Below are 14,630 nucleotides of genomic sequence, written 5' to 3' on the forward strand. Positions count from 1 at the left end.
GGGGTGCCTCTGCCAGCTGTGGTGTCAGCAAGGGGCCTGTGGGTCCCACCTTCCCAATATAGCTGCAGTACTGTGCAGCTTGTGTTGGCCCAGAACACCTTTTATTGCTCTGATTCTTCCTCTGTCTGGTGCCTTTATGCATAAACTGTGTTACTGCCTGCACAGGCAAGGGAGGAGAGGGTGGCCTGTCCCCAGCTGGGGTGTACCTTTGCAAAGGGGATAGGGTGAGCAGGCAACTGGGTGCCACGCACAGCAGACGTCTCCCTGGGGGCCTGAGGGTGGGCTGCCTGTGGTGGTCCCAGAGCCTCACTGGCGACTGAGGTCTGCTTGGTGCCAGGTGGGGAATCTCCCTTTGCCAGGGGAATCCCTACCCGGCCACTTCATAGTGTTTTTAAGGACAGCAAGGAGCCTTATCACGTTTCCACATCTGCTCCAGATGCTTTGCATTCCAGCAATGCTCCACAAAGGTGCTGAACCCTACAGCACGTCTCCCAAGAAGGCTCACTTCTCGACACCTCGGCAGCTGTCAGCTTCTTGCATGCACCCAAGCCAAGGGGAAGGGAATGGCCCTGCTCTCAAGGATGTCCCTGCAGAGCTGACAGCAGGTGACACAGCCCTGCCCCTCACCCGTGTCAGAGGGACCGCGTATGGCAGCGGGTGCTGTGTGTGCAGGAAGGCTGGACTGCATGCAGCCAAAGTTCAGGCAAACAGTAGAGAGCAGAAATGGTTTCTGACCCAGTGGCACCAAGACTGCTTTGGCCACTTTTGGGTTTCACCTTGAAGCACAGCCAGAGCACAAGGCGCTGCTGGCACTGGGGTCTCTGCAGCGGGGTATGGCTCTCAGGCAGCGCTCAGCTCCCAGAAGAGGGAATAATTAATAAGTGCCTCTCACAGCATTTTCCAACGTGCTAATACCCATCAGTCCCTAGCCAAACCCCAGTGCTTTGCCATCTCATTGCTGTGTGGGTTATCAGCATGCCCTGTCCTCCATCTCTCTCCTTCTATCTCCCACATCTGTGCTGTTTCAGAGCTTCTTTCTGTTTAAGAGGAAACTCGGCGGAAGCCTAGCTATTCAATATTGTTTCATATTATTTGGTTGTGAAACAATTTAATTTGTTTATGGCTCTAAAGGTCAGATTTGACTGTTGCCCAAATTTCTAAAGAATAAAGAATGCATCAGGCTGAATGGGACTTCGTGGCATGATCAACTGGAGAAAGAGAAGGGGGCTAGTGAGAATATTTAACTGCAACAGCAAGGCAAACTTACCTTCAGCTCAGGTTTAAAAGCCTAGTCAATCATTACACATTTTTTATTATTTACTTGGTACAAAATCTCCCTGGGTGAAGAAGTAGAAAAACTCACAGGCCACACTCTTTCACATTTTTAGTAGCTTGCTCAGCATTTTTTTTTCCCTCTGTCTCAGGACAGTTAGAGTGGTATGGGTTGCGATGGTGCCTGTGGATAGATGAGAATAAAGTGGAAGCACATTGAAGTTGTAGCTCCAAGCAGGGGTGTTTGTAACAGTGAAGAGAGAAGGGCCAGCCAGGGACTTTGAGAAGGAAGGTAATTCTCACACAGTCATCAGAAGACAAAGGTTGCATTTACACCTGGCCAGAAGGTTTAATCATCTACTATTTCCAAACATTGCAGGCTCACAATCTGTTGTGTCTGAGATCATAAAACATAATCACAAACTGGAGACAAGAGACCTGGGGCTTGATTGACCAGACCTTATCTTTTCTTTTTCTTCCTTCTTATTTTTCACTCAATTTTCTGCCTTTTTCAGCGGGGGAAAAAAAAAAAAGAAAAAAAAGAAAAAAGAAAAAAAAAGATGCTTTGCAAAGAACTTGCTTTGATCAGAAAATTCTTAATGCAAAAAAAATCTGAAACCCAAGGATAAATGGGCAATTTTCACTTGTGTCAAGAGCATTTGGGAGACAGATCACCTGCTTGCTAAGATCTCCCTCCCAGGCTTTCAGGGAAGAGAAGAGAAATTGTGGAAAAGGGACTAAAAAGAGAGAAGTATTCAAAGAGAGCCAGGTACAAACCTCTCATAGCTTAGTTTTTCCAGGTCCTACCACAAAAACAGCTAACATTCAACCACCTGAAACACTGGGTGTAGGTGGCTTTCATCTGTCTTTGGGGGAAGGGTAAAATTACGGTAACATTGAAAGAGAATCTGACAGTAAGGGGAGGGTTTCTGGGTAATGTTAGCCACATTTTTTCAGTTTGAGACTGTAATTGGTTTCCTCTGTACCTATGAGGTTGGTGAGGAGGTTTATCAAGCATGATCAGTGACTCCCATGGCAAAGAAAGTTTGGGGCAACATCACTTCTTCTTCCCTCACCCCATTGCCTCTGCAGGGTCATCGCTCTTTACTGTTTGCCCATGGCCAGGCTTGCAGAGAGGAGCCGGGTGTTTCTCACCTGATATTCCTGATGGTTTATAGGAGAAAGGGTGGAAGGGCCGTGTCCCAGCCCCGGCTCCAGCCTGGCTCAAAAGGGTTGTGTCGGCATCAGGGAGGGACTCTGGAGGAGATGATGGTGCTTTGCACCTTGTTTGTGTGTTACAGTGTGGACTCATCAAAGCGCCTAGTGCTGGGAGGAAGAACTGGCCCTGTTGAGATGAAGGGTTGCCCTTGCTGACTTCAAAGGGGGCTGAATTTAACCCTTTGATTTCAGTGGGGTTTGAGCTCCTGGTTGGAGTTAAGCACGTGCTGTTTCAGGATTAGGACCTTCCTCTCTTTGTTTGAAGGGGGAAATAAATAATCCAGTTGATTTGCAGTATTTCATCAGCTACCTGATGATGCCTCTGTGTGTTTTATGACTGCCAGCTCTGTAACTTCCCGTCCTCAAAAAACCAGAGTGGGAGCAATAAGAGCTTCCCCAGGAGAAGTTCATCAAACAAGGCAGGCTGGAGAGCCATCTGCCCCTGGCACTGCCGGGTGCCTTCGCGGTGTCCCTCGCCTGGCTAGGGCTGCCTGCCACCTGATGAGAGTGGCATCTTTGATGTCGTCTAGGGCAGCAGCCATACCCAATTGCATAATCAAGGTCACTGGAAAATTACACAAAACTTTGCCCAGGTCTATTGGGGGAAAAAAAAAGCGAAGCACTTGCAAAAAAAACCCCTAACCACCCAAACTTCTGCTCATGACACCAACTTGCTACTCTGCATGAATGACACATACGGTGCCAAGCTGCCCCCTCACACTGCCCTGTAAGCATTGACAAAAAATAATATTGTCCACATTAAGGCAATTGCAAATTTTCCCTGGTAGCCACATGAAGTCATCCCTGTGGTTTTCCCTGTCTTTCCTTCAGCTACAGTTTCAAGTAGATAACAATGATGTGCAAATGCAAGAAGTAATAGTCTCATGCTTTGCATTGCTGGATGCTGTCCTTCTGAGGATTTTAAGACTCAGGGTGGTCAGTATGGTTTCACATGCCCTTAGGAGCTATCAAGTCTTTCCAAGGCTTGATAGAGAAAACAGTCAGCTTGAAAATCTGTAAATGAAAATAAAAGAAGAAAAAGATTCAGAATTTATCTTCAGAAAAAGAGAATTCTTAGAGAATTTTCCATTATTCCTCCAACATTTTTCCACTTCTGTTTGTGAGGAAAAGAATCATGGACTTTCTTTTTCTCACAAACAGAAGAGGAAGAACCTGCAGCGTGAAAGAAGCCAAGGCTAAAAAATAGAGTAAGAAAAAATTCCTGAAATTTGAAGCACTTTCCTTTTTTTATACAAAAAAAAAACCTGAAAAAAAATGCTTCTGAATGCCTTGCTAGGCAGGTGCTGTGTGTCAGGGAGGGTGCAGGTCCAGCCCTGTTTGCCAGCTGGACTAGCAAGGGCCATGTTTCCTGGTGACCTCCTGCTGTCCATTCAGTGGGGACATCCTCCTGGTGTTACACTACCAAAATGTATGTGTCACAAAGGTCCAGGTGGTGCTGGGCAAGGCACTGTAATGCCCCTTTGAAAATCTTACGCCTTTAACTCTGTAACTCTCAGAATTTACATTTCTGACTAGCCCCTCTGTCAGCCAAGTCATTTCTGAGTAATTTGAGTGTGTCTCCTTCCAATTTCTGTCTTGCCAAAGCTCATCTTCTTCAAGCCTTTCCCAGCTTCCTGAGGATGGTTTGATAACTGTCAGTATTTCTGGTCATGAGAATATTGTGGCAGAACTTTTAATCTTCTCTTTCCATAGACCCAGGTAAATGAATAATTTGAAATATCTGCTGTTTCATAGCTTCTAGACTTCAGTTATGTTAGAAACAAAGGCCATCTTTCCCCACCCCCCCCCCCCAATGGAAGGGCTCTGTCCTTCCATTCTTCAGATCATACATGGCACAATGATTTGAGTCTGTCACCTCAACTTTAAAAGTTGGAAAGTTTAATGAACCCTTTATCCTATTTTTATTTGTGAGGAAGCTGTTAGTAAACATCCCTATGGCTTTCCTAGCCAATGTGGCATCGTCTAAAAGACAAATCAACCTCCTTAATCACATTCTTAACCAGAGGACTTAATTGCAGTATAGGAATTGAAGGGAGGGCACAGTCCATCCTGTTGGGTTTCCCTTGTGCTCTTGTTTTTCTTTTTGAATTGACACGGTGGGTAAAGATCCTCATACTCAGGACACTGACATTTATAGGGTTGCACTGCTTATATTACCTCTGATGGCCACTTTGTTTTGTCTTAAGTGGCTTAAATGTCCATCATCTGATTGCATGCTGCAGAAAGAAAAAAAGAAGATATCCATCCTGGAGAGCTCCTATATGCCTGTGGGCACCTCCCCACAGCTGGCAGGAGTGCAGCCAGGCATTCCACTTGATGTCACCCACCTGTTCCTCTGTCACCAAAACATAGTCACTTTCCAGTTTATTAAGGAATAAGTCTTACATTACAACTGACAAAGCATGTAGTAGGTCAGTCTCTCCAAGAACTTTTGGTTCCTTGCTCAGGAATTTGATGGAAGTTAAATGCTGGGGGTGGAAAGCAGATAGGAGCTAGCACATGGAGATCTTGTTCTCCCTTTATTAAGACAAACTGCAGCAGGCCCAAGGAAGTGCCTTGTTTGGCATTTATTTTGTCCAAGGGCTGCTACGTGTGGTTTAGCCCTTGAAGGCTTTTGTCTGCCCTCCCAGGAATCGCCTTGCCCCTGTGGAAAGGGCTGGGTTTGGGGCTGGGTAGCTGGGAGCTACACAGAGCCAGCAATGTCTCCATCTGCCCGTTCTGGCCACAGGGTGGAATTTCAGTGAGAATTTGCAGGAATCTGGCTAAACCCGTGCCTGGCCCGTTGGGATAGCAGGGTGGCTCTGGGGCCATGGGCAGGGCAGCAGCCTGGAAAGCCAATAAATTCAGGAACTCTGCTTGCTTGGCTGCTTTGTGTAGAGATGTAACAGTACCAGCTGGGATATACCCCTCTCGCACATACCTCGAGCCTTTACTGTCACCCTCACAACATTTCCTGGATTAGCAGAATGGCTCTTCAGCTATAATTTTTGTTGAAATATCTTGCTTTAAACCTAGAGAGCACCAATGAAGGCCTCAAATCTGTAAATCAGCTGCACTTTGGAAAACAAATCATTGCAGTGGAGTTTTGCCAAGCCAATTTTCTGTGCTCATTTATTATGTAGTTTTCATTTTATGAGCTGATTTAAACCAACCATGCTCCAACTGTACCAGTTGCATCCAAGATAGGAGCCTGATTTACACTTTGAAAATGTGAACTGCTCCATGGTTGCATTTCCAGGAGGAAGAAGTGCTTCAAAGAGGTCGTTGGGCAGCGCCCATAGGCCTTATAGACAAGAGCTTGCAGGTTGCCTCTGCTTGTCTGCTTGAGCTGGTGAGCTGTTATTAGTGAAGGGAAACCTATGATGTTCCCATGTGCTGCAGAAAAAGTGGTGTCTTCCACGGAGAAAATTACAAGCCAGATCCAACTGTGATTGCCCAGTGGGAAATTAGACGATAAGAAGGTAGAGTGGAACGAGCATCTATGAAAGTAAAGGGGCACATGGAAAAAAGGGGTAGCAGAGGAGAGACAATGGAGATATGGCATTAACATCTGCAGTCTGTGAAAAGGCAGTGGTGGACAGGCAGCATATGTGGCCTGTGAGAAGAATGGGAAGAAAACAGTGGAAATTTTTAGACTTATTTAAGTGCCCACATAAAACTCAGCTCAACAAAATTGTTCTTTCACCCAGGATGTCTGCAGGGGCAGTGTGAGACTGTGTGTCTTCACCAGCTCTGTAACAGCTGTTAGGGAAGACAGCAATGGTTTTTAGTTTTGGTTCTTGGCTTTGAATGTTTCTGTAATTCTGAGGTTTCCTATGGTAAAGTGAGACAGATTTGGCAAAAAAAAAAAAAAAAAGCTGGATTCAAACACTTAACCAGCACTGCTAACAAATGTTATTAACCTTAGTTATTTATTTTTTGGAAGTTAGCCTGCTAGAAAATCTTTCCCATTTTTAGCCTTCCCAACAATTTTTTCCCCTGGTATCCCTGTGAGATCAGAATTTTTTTTGATTGCAGTAGTGGGACTGAGCTTCACCTTAAGTATCTTTGTTCCAGTTACAAGCAAGGCAAGTATGAAGGAGGAATTGCTGTCATGCAGTGCAGTTTCCACACCATTTTTGCAGTTCCTGTAAGTCTGTGTAATTACAGAGACTTTGGGATGAACCCCACATATCCCTTCCTTGCTCATGTGAAAGCTGTTCAGGCTGGTTGAAGGTTATTGTAATAATGCCATATTGGCATGTTAAGAAATATCTTTGACTTTCTAAGAACACACAGTTATTTATATCTATCATAAAGCTTATTTTTAAAGAAGAACTTTTCTTCAAAGGCAAAATGGGCTGCCTTTTTATTAATATTACAGCCTCCTTGTTTTCCCATCTTGGTAAGCAAAAAATGTCACCATACAGGGAATAGTCTTACGCACAGAAATATGAAATCCAGGACTGGTATATGTGCATGACTGAAAAAAAAAAGAAGCTGGGTTTGTAAAATTCTCTGATTTCACATTTGTCCACTCATAGATTAAGAAGATTTAAAATAGTTGAACAGATTCACATAAGAACAATTGTTATAGCCTCTATCAAAACAGTACCATTGATATCCTCTCTAAAATGCTTTATGCTGCCAGAAGCAGAATGAAGAAGCCTTTGTCTAAAATCACACTGAGTCACCTGTACTAAGACTGTGTAAAATGCTTGGAAGGGCAGCTGCTGGAGGTGATGGAACCCTGTGTATTCCAGCTTCTGTGAAATTCCAGGTACATTTCTCCAACAGTGACTAACAAGAATAGATGCCCTTGACAAGCTCTTTTATGTGGATAGCAGGTAGGAATGGCAATTGCCGTACTTGTTAATCTGAGTGACATTTGCATTAGCCCATCTCTGATGTTCCTTCTGGTACTGCAATTCCCTTTCATGTAGTCAGAAGTATGTATCATCCTTCTAGGGAGGTGATCACAATCCCGCAGTTTGGGTATGTCCTTCCTTCAGGTGGATCCCCTTAGAGATTGTTATCTACATTTCAATGCCTCCTTCCCCCCTGCAGCTGTGAGAATCTTGAGCCACATCTTCCTAGCATCTTCCTTGCTTTTAGGATTTCCAAGAAGTCATCCTGGTGGGGTATCAAGGAACTGAATGTGGTGCCAAGGGTGTTGCAAGTTCCCCAGTGAGAAGACCGACTGCATTTTACAAGAGAACGGTTGTGCAAGGATGGGCAGGACAGATGGCTGAACCTGCAGAACGAGTTTCAGCCATAAATGCTCTGAACACCGTAAATGTTCGGTGGCTTTTCTTTTTTTCTGTTTGAAAGCTGAAATATATTTGGGAAGTACTTGTTCAAACTACAGACTCAGTCAAATATTAACAAGTGGAAACGGAGCGGGGGGAAAAAAAGATACTTTGAAGGGCTCAAGCATGTGTGGGTTCTTGCTGTATTTGCCTAACTATAATCACTGGGGCCACACTTGCGACAGGCTGAAACGTTGCTGTGAATAGAAAGTATACCATAAGGGTTCTCAAATATGAAAGTGGGGCTGGAACAAAGAGCAGGCACCAGACAGACTTCCCCTGTTAACGATTGCTGGCCTGTCACCCTGGTGCCAGCAGTCTCAGAAATCCCGTCGGGAGCGGGCGGCCCTATCTCGCCCGGTGTGACGGGGCTGCTTTGAAACCCTGCCCACAGCCTCGCCGTGTTCCTCGCTACCGCCTCGTCCCGGGGGAATGAACTTTATCTCTCCGCTTTTAAGAGTGTTTGCTTTAAAGATGATTTACCACACTTGACAATTACCGAATTTCCTAAATTCAGCCTGAGGTATTGTTGTTGTTATGTATTTTGCACCGTGCAAAGCAGCGCCTCAGCCGCAGCCCGCAGAAGGTCACCATCTCCCGGTGTGCAGCAGGTTGCTCTCAGCTCATGCTGAAGGTCCTCCAGGGCTGCTTCCCCCTGCAGTTCTGTGGCTCGGGATGTCAGTGGAGACATGAAAACCTGACTGAAGGGCAGAGGAAAACAAAGCTGTAACCCATTCTTGCAGGAGCATCAGCACACTACTGAGTTAGGACTCCTCTTGCTGGTGTAGCAGGAACAAACACAGAGCTGAAAACACTCCATAAAGAGTTTTCAACTTTTTTCTTTCCTTGCTCTTTTTTTAACCATATTTGATATTTTTAATCAATGGGGTAGCACCTCCAAAACAATACATATGGATCAGTAATGAATGTGATCCATTTGGTGCTAATGTGATTTTCTTTAACGATGTTGTTGCTGACTCAAGTGCTACAGGAATGCTCTTCCTCCGCTCAAAAAAAGGAGTTATTGTTTCATTTATATTTTGTTGGGAAAACTACCAAAACCCTTATATTAGAATATTTGACTACAGTGTTAACAACATTTCTCTGGACTGCTGCTTAATATACTTTTATTATTTGCTTTCCATATGTTGGTTCTTTTAATCTGTACTTATTAAAGTCTTCCATGTTTCAGTAATATTGTCATTGTGTTTCTTTTGAAGAAGGCAAGTGTGTGTACTGAAAGATTAGATTATCCTGTTAAAGAAAAAAAGAGAGAGAAAAGGGAGAAATGTCTTCAAAATGAAGTACATCAAAAGTAAAAGTAGGTGACAAATGTTAATATTTGCAAAGTGCTTCTGCTTTGATCCTGCATTTCTATTTCTTTAAGAGCTTGACAAATGTGTCCTGTGGTTTGGCTCAAACCTCTTTGCCTAGTGCTTTACTTGACCCACAATCCATTTGATCTTCTACTTGTTTTTCCTTCTGTCCAGGAGGCCTCTGGACTTGAAAAAGGCTAGTTCTTATCTTCCACTTGCTGCTGTTCAGAGAAATAATTTTTAATTTTTGGTTGGATTAGGTTATTGTGTCTGTTTGCTTAGGCAGTTTCTAAAGAGATGTTCACTTTGCTGTTATTTGGGATGGTTCCCTTTCAATTTCCATGCCAGTAACAGCTATATCAGATCAGAATCTGGTTTGGCTGATTGACTCTGGCACCAGATGTGAGGAAGACATGGATGCTGGAGTGCCTGACTTGGATGGCAGGCTGCCACTTCATTTCTACAGCACAATTTCCAGGCGTGCTGCATCCAGTACCTGAGCTTACAAGTATTTAGTAGATCAGACACTTTCAGGGGCTCTGGACTGGCCACAGCTGAGTAAAATGCACATGGCCCCAAACACCCATCTCAGTCTACCTGCTGTGATCCCAACCCCAGTATTGTCTGCAGCGTGTCTGATCTGCTCCCACTATGCTGCTTGCACAATCTCAGTATTGCCCAGCTCAGTAAGAGCCATCCTACCGCCCAACAGCCTGAGCAGTCTGGAAGATGCTTCTACAAATATGAACGTTGGCCATAAAAGCTGACATGTGATTTACAGCCTGTTTTATAGCATCAGCTCCCTTATTCCCCCTCGAGAACCCCTCCTCCAGAGAAACCATAAGCCATAAACCACAACTGAGGGAAGCATGGAGTTTTGAGCTGCAGTTTCAGCCAAGTAGGCCAGGAGGAGCAGCATCTGCCAGCCATCCTCCCTGCAGACCACTCCACCAGCTCCAGGCACAGGGGCACTTCTCCATGTCTCTTCCTCAGGAGCTTTCTCCTGTCCTTAAAGCAACGGAGAATAAACCATAAATCAGAGTAGGCGATGACTGCTTATGTGTCAGTTTGGGGAGCACCCCCCTACAACCGAGTGTGCCCCCATGGTAGTGGTGCCCCTGGGCCTTGGGTGCTGACAGTGAGGTTGATGCCATTTATGCTGCTCCCAGGTTTCAGGACAGAATACAGAGGGCTCCCATGTGCTGTGCATTTGCTTTCTGGAGACAAGTTTAGGATATTAATTACATTGCAGATGTGTGGCTCCTCCACATGGCACTCAGCTTCTGTCCCCAGAAAAAGCTATTGGCAGAGTGAGATCAATTCCACTGCCATTGAAAGAGACGTGTGTTTTGAATAAGTGTGAATGTAGGGAAGAAGGGAAGCTCACTTTTGGGAGCAACAATTACAATGCCTTGCTTAACTGGAACAGTTAGGCAGGATGTTATAACAATTGAAACCTTTGCAGCTCCATTTCTTGTCTTTAATGGGAGTATGACACCTGCCAGCTCTCCATCTGTTTCCCTCTCCTGCAGAATGCATGCCATCAAGTGAGTGAAGAAGAGAAGGTATGCAGCAGAGCAGATCGAGGTCCAGATTTTCTCAGGTACAATTGTCTGTCAATTAAAAAAACCCAAATAAAGCGCATAAAAAATTCTGAGAATGAGGAAAACTGCGATGATGGCACTCAGAGATTCAGAAAGAGCCTCTCTGGGTAAACACTTCAACATCACAGCAGCCTCCTTTGTGTTTGTCTATCCCTTTCCATTCACTCATTTTTCATGCAGACTTATTTCCTTTTGCACTTAGAATTATGTGACTCCTTTGCCTGTCAGCTGTTTATCTTCTAATACTATACCCATAATAAGGCACTCTGCCTTTCCTGGGGTGACAGAATATTTTTCTTCTGGTGAGAACTACTTTTTTCATTAAAAAAGTCCCCAAAACAACAATAACAAAAAAATTCACCCAAAAAACAGTACCAGGATTTTGCACCTTTCTTATTTCAGGGAGTATCTGCAGCCAGATCAGCTATTACTTTCCAAAACTGTTTTCACAGGCATTTCCTGAAGTCAGACTATCAGATAAAATGCTGACTTTAGCATTTTCTTTATCCTCAGCCTAGGGTATTATTTCATTACTCTTATTTTTGCAATTTCTCTCTCTGGGTTTTGCTGATACCACTTTTGCCAGTACCTGAGGAGTTTTGGTGCCTCTGTCACAGAAGCTGTGCATGTCTCTGCTGGACAGATGCCCGAAATTGCTTTATGAATTATAGCCAAAATAAGTTAAACCTCTAATCACAATTAAGGAATGTATTTGCTGGGGGTTTTTTTGGTTTGGTTTGAGGTATTTTTTGAAAGACAGTCTTTGCAAGGATTCCTCTGCTTGGAGGATGTCTCTGACGGACAAAGGCTGCGGTAATGTCTCTTATGCCACCTTTCAGTATGCAGGAATCCAAGTGGACAGTAGAAATAACTAATTTTTGGTACTGTGGTGGGGTCCTCTCCACTGGCTTGCCAGCTTTGGAATGTCAGAAATATTGCCACTTTACCTCTGAGCAGGTCCAGTCAATCTTTAACTATTCGATTGCTTCTGAGGCTGGAAGTCTGCAGTTTTCCACAATGGTTATCAGAATGCAAGAGGGTGTACAAAATTACTCCTTAAACACAATGCTGCTTTGTGGGGAGTAAAACACCCAATAAAATGACCCAGACCGTACAAAATGGAAGATGTAGAAAAATATATTATAATATTAAATATTTTAGTAATATTATTTCTCATCATTATATTTCTCATCTCGCCAGTAGCCTTCTCTTATGCTTTCTCCCCACACTGTTAGGTTGATATGCAAATTTCCTTGCATTTCCTGAGGAGAAGACCAGGCATAATCCTTGTTCCAGGACACCTGTGCAGTCAGCAATAATTGGTTGATTTGCATGAAGATAGAATACATCATTGCTAAAGGGAAGGATGTACATGAGGTTGAGAGTCCCAAAAGGCAGCCTCTCCAAGGATCTCCTCTTTTTCTTGGACAGATGACATCCTGCATCGTATCTCTGAACTATGAGCTAATGGAAAATGCGCCATGTAGAAAATGAGACATTTTTAATAACATCTAAGCGTCTGGATCCCAAGGGCGGGAATTCATTCCACTTGCTTGAAATCTAGATGTTTCATTTCAGCTAATTGTCCTAATTATGATGGCCATAGAGATTTAATATCAAGGAGTGATTTAACCTTTTTTAGTCTGGACACTTCCGTGAGGCAAAAAAGGACAGTGAGGGATGCAGTGAGAGGAAGAGTATCAGGCATCTCTCTGAAGATCACCCTCTGAAGTGCTTGTGCTCTGCATGCCTGCACTACTGCTTCTACTTAGCACTGGCATTTGTTACCTCCTCCAAAACCAAACTGGCACCCCAACACTTCAAATTCTATTGCAGTCTTGATTTCCTAGTTCTGGCTATGACATTGCTTGTGTAAGTAAGTTCTGTAAGTGCACGTGCGGGCTGATGCCCTCCATGGAGAAGGACCAACTGGTTGGTGTGTGAGAAGAATTCCTGTGCCTCTGTGAGGTTATTTTTCTCCTCTGGGTCTCCTATTTCAGCCCAAGCACGGCCCTGCTTGGTGGGGAGGTTCCCAGCACCATGCCTCAGACGGATCTAACCCAGGGCAGCTGTGGCCATCACAGAGGAGCCCTGAGGCTGCGCTCACGTTCACTGGCTCTTCTAGACGCTGTGCAAGACAGGGAAAGTCTGTCTTTTGCTTTTGTACTTGGAGAAGTGTGAGTGGCTTTTTGCCTTGGTGTGAGCAGAGCCAGGAAGCCTCTGGGGAGGATGGAATAGCAAGAAGAAAAGTCCGTGCAGCAGTTTGTGGAATGGAAACTGTTACAAGTTGAGGCGGTTCAGGGTTGTTGCAACACTTGTCAAGGGTAGGAAGCAATACCTTGACCCTTCCCTAGTGCTGCTCAGTCAGGTGCTGATACAGTGATGGATGTTACTTACGCAGGGATAAGGGGGAGGCAGGAGGAGGGCCTCATTCTTTCCAGAGAAATATGTCAGGAGAAAGGTGCAGATTTAGCAGGTCTGGAAACGCTGGGCAAGAGCAGGAAAGGATAAGCATGTCAGAAATCATGTTAAGAGGAGGCAAATGAGTACAGCTTAAAAATAAGCAAATAAGCAGAGTTAATCTAAAAGCCCAGACTTGAACCAAGCCTTCCTTTTTTTTTTTTTTTTTTAAATTTGAAGTTTACCTGTGCATAGATATCTTATATGAACTATTTTCCATTTTAAGGAAGGGGGCCATTTCTGGATCTGACCACAACTGGCTTGCAAGGTATAGCACCATGGAATGTTCAGGCAAGATTCGTAGCTTGCTTCAAGGTGGCAAGAACCAGAAATCACATGAGGACTTGTGATTTTTAGTTCCATTTAGTTCCATTCTGGAGACACAAGAAATTTTATCTTGATTCAGCAAGACAAGTAGCTGTGTCTGACTTTCACATGTGTGAGTAGCTGCTTTATTTTTGGGCCACTAATGCAGAGGCTCACCGTTACAGCAAGTGTTGCATAGTTAGAGAGATACCCCACAAAATCCTTCCTTTGTGAGATCCTATTAGGTATCCAGGTGTTTGTGAAACATCCAGAGTGAGGTGAATGCCACCATCTTGTGAAGTTTGTTCTCACCTCAAGCTGCCTGGGTTCAATCTTTTGCCCAGTAAGATGAGACTAATATAAGTTATGCAAGTAAAACTAATTTCAGTTTACCAGCCTCCCGTGTAAAGCCTGTTGTTGCCTTCATACAATTAATTGGTAACCAGCAGGGCTATCTGAACCTTGTCCATTATTTGAGGTACCTGCATATTAGCATTAATCATAGACTGATCAAGACAAATCTTAAAAGGAATGGGGAAAAGATGTAATCTTCTGCCAGTCCCTTCTGATGTTAGAGTTTATCTTTCTGTTTGATGTCAAAGACAGGAGGCTTGTTTTGCATTGTTCTCCCCTGTAGATGACTGACATAGGCAGTGTCCATCATCAGCACAGCCATCTTTTATGCTCTTGCCTTTCCTGAAATTTGCCAAAGTGGTGGCATTCAGGGCAGGAAGTCTGCTGTTGTGCTCACAAAGTGGAGTCATGGTGTGCCCTGGCATTCCTCTTTGCTCCCTTATCTTCCATTTCCTGCCTTCTGTTGCATTTGGAGCCAAGGAGCTCAAATCACCTTCATTTTCCCAATCTGAGTTATAAAAGTTACCTCTTCCAGTTGACTGCCTCCTCAGAAATGAGCAAACCAGTTCTGCCAAAGAGCAAGTGGTGGAGGCTGTAAGGGAAGGTCCTGGGCAATCTGGGGCTTTTTATTCAAGGCTCCTGTAACCCTGTCAGGAAAATGGTCATCATGGCCTTTATTTTGGTCATTAGTGTGGCCACAGACAAAACCCAGTTTGCCACAGATCTTTCTGTTTTTTGCATGAGAGCTCTGGGAGCCTGGTATTCTGCCTTGCCTAGCTCTCCTGTGCTTT

The sequence above is a fragment of the Corvus moneduloides genome, chromosome 1 (genome assembly GCF_009650955.1).
Source record: "Corvus moneduloides isolate bCorMon1 chromosome 1, bCorMon1.pri, whole genome shotgun sequence".
Lineage (NCBI taxonomy): Eukaryota > Metazoa > Chordata > Aves > Passeriformes > Corvidae > Corvus > Corvus moneduloides.